This window comes from Orycteropus afer, unplaced genomic scaffold (genome assembly GCF_000298275.1).
Source record: "Orycteropus afer afer isolate SDZICR_OR568_19922 unplaced genomic scaffold, OryAfe1.0 scaffold00053, whole genome shotgun sequence".
NCBI classification, from domain to species: Eukaryota; Metazoa; Chordata; class Mammalia; order Tubulidentata; family Orycteropodidae; genus Orycteropus; species Orycteropus afer.
This window is the reverse complement of record NW_006921640.1, coordinates 11430016-11432881: the sequence shown is the minus strand read 5'-3', so window position 1 is coordinate 11432881 and position 2866 is coordinate 11430016. Positions and strand designations below refer to the sequence as shown.

General features: G+C 35.2%; 1 non-coding gene across 1 annotated transcript; it reads right to left on the bottom strand.

Moving 5' to 3' along the window:
• Positions 1–472: 472 nt before the first annotated feature.
• Positions 473–575, bottom strand: LOC122149839. The gene has a single exon (XR_006163360.1). It is a non-coding gene; the product is annotated as a U6 spliceosomal RNA (small nuclear RNA).
• Positions 576–2866: the final 2291 nt, after the last annotated feature.

The following is a 2866-nucleotide window of genomic DNA, read 5'->3' as shown; positions in this document are numbered from 1 at the left end:
AAAGTGTTTGAAAGCAGAAGTGAACTGAATCTAATCAAAGCTACAATCAAAAACCCACCCAATTCACTTTCTGATGAGTTCAAAGATATGACCACTGTGACAATACATGAAGAACAAGCTCTTTAGATTCCTCATGCTTATATTCCAGTACCCTACTAACAAACAAGCAAACAAATCAAACTTACTGCCATTGAGTTTGGGTTTCCAAGGCAGTAAATCTTTACAGAAATAGATTGTCCAGTCTTCCTTCTGCAGAGTCTTCCTTCTGGTTAGCAGACAAATGCCTTAGGCACTATGCCACCAGAGCTCCTTAATTCCCTACTAGAAAGATTAAATCTGCAACTGTGCCCTAAAAGAGTTCAACTCCTGATTGGGTCATCCAAGTTGCACAAGAGATGAAAGTACATACCCATTTTTTTTTTTTAGCTTCTACTATTCTTTTTTAATTTTGGTTGTTTTAAAAATATTATTTCAAAAATATGACTGTTTCATGAATTTGCATGTCAACCTTGTCCAGGGACTAAGCTAATCTTGTCTGTATAATCCCACATTTAGTGTACGTGCTGCCAAAGCACACATTCCACTTTTCTTTTTAATATCCCATATCCATTATGCAATAAAAACTTGTGAGACAGTCAAAGGAAAAGTGGAATGTGATAGTGATTAAGACAATATCAAGGAACAGTAGCAAACCCACAATCCAGATGTTGAAGTTGTCAGATAAGGTCTTTAAAATAGTTTTTAATTATATTATACTCTTTTTGATAGTGTTGTCATATATTTTTCTCCTCCAGAATTTAGAAACTTCATGACATGTTGTTAATAATATTTCCTTTAAATAACCATAAGCAGGGTAATTGTATTTTAAACAATTTGAAAAGGAAATAAAAGTTGTCATTTATATTGAAGACATAGGTTAAAGAAACAGAAGAATTAAATAGATAAAAAGATGAGGAAATCCAGGGAGAGATTCAGAAACATTAAGAAAGGACCAAATGGAAATCTTGGAATTGAGAAATAAAATATCTAAAATGCATTATTTATTGGGTAAGATTAATAGCAAATTGGCCAAAACAGAAGAAAAACACAATAAACTTGAACAAAGATTAATTAAAATCACAAACTAAGCACAGAGAGAAAAAAGAATGGAGGGTCAGTGAACATGAGACAATACCAAGCAACCAAACATATGTACATTTGAAGTCCCAGAAGAAGAGGGACAGAAGTGGACAGAAAAAGAAATTAAAGAAATATTAGTTAAAAGCTTTCCAAATTTAAACATAAATATTGCCACAAATCCAGGAAGTTCAGTAAACCACAAGCAGGATAAATAGAAAACAGTTCACAGGTAAGGACATTGCGGTAGTTAAGGTTATGTGTCAGCTTGGCAGGGCCTGGTTTTGAGTAGGTGGGCAGCTGGATGTAGTTATTCCCCATGATGAGACTAGTAATCAACTCCATGGTGGAACGTACTGTGAACAGCTGAGTAATTGCCTTAGGGATGTATTTAAGAAGCTTTTAGATAGGTCTCTTGAGATTTTGGCACATCTGTATCCTGCATTTGATCAAGTCTTCATCTCAATGGCCTGACGTGTTGTTTGCTGATCTAGGGACTGTAACCAAAAACTCTCCAAACTCACTGCCATTGAGCCATAGTGGCCCCCTTTGGGTTTCCAAGGCACTAAATCTTTATGGAAGTAGATTTCCCAGTCTTCCTTCCACAGAGCAGCTGGTGGGTTTGAACCACCAACCTTCTGGTTAGCAGTCAAATGCCTTAGCACTCGCCACCAGACTTGAATTAATGGCCTGCCATGTTGCTTGATCATTTGGAGATTGTGCCATTTTACTTATCTACCTTGGGTTTGTTAGCATCAGCACCCAGCAGGTGTCTGATTTAAGAGAAGCCTCCAGCTTCAGTGGGCTAGGAGCAAGAAGCAGAGCTAAAGCCAAAGGTTGAGGGGCTGTCATGCAGCTCCTAGAGCTGGCACTTTGAACTCGGACTTCTAGCCTTCTAAGTTGTAAGACAATAAATCCCCATTTGTTAAAACCACCCATTTATTGTATTTTCTGTTAGAGCAGCACTAGATATCCAAAACAGACATCATAATCAAATAACTGAAAATCAAAGATAAAGAGAAAATCTTCTAATCAACCAGAGGAAAAAGTTATATTACACATAGAGGAGCAATGACACCTGACTTCTCAGCAAAGATAGTGGAGACATATCTTTAATGTGCTGAAAGATATAGATTCATACAAAAAGAAATGTTAAAGAAACCTTTTCAGGATGAAATTGTTATTAGTTGCCATTAAGTTGAATCTTACTCATGATGACCTCATGTATGCAGAACAGAACTGCTATACAGAAAATGCAAGATTATGAGTTTTCAGAATCAGATCTCCAGACATGTCTCCCAAGAAGTCCCTGGATGGGTTTGAACTGACATCCTTTCAGCTAGTGGTTGAGTGCTTGGAAATTTGTTTATATAGGAATATATGAAAAACACTGAAAATGCTAATATATGGTTAAATAGAGCAGACAAATAGTTTTCTTCAAATTTTTTTTTGAAATAAATGTTCTTAAAGTAATAAAAACAATATATAAGTGTGTTTATAAAATATGAAAGATAAAATTTATTACAACACTTTCAAAAAATGTGGAAGGGGTATGAATTTTGAATTATATTGTGAAATTCTTATAATATACAGGAATAGAATATTATTAATTCAAAGTAAACTATGGCAAGTTAAAGGTGCATATTGTAATCCCTAAAGCACCCACTGCAAAAAGAAAATACAAAGAAATATAGCTAAAAACCAATAGAAGAGACAGCCTAAAGAGGACAGGAAACATTGAGAAAAAGAG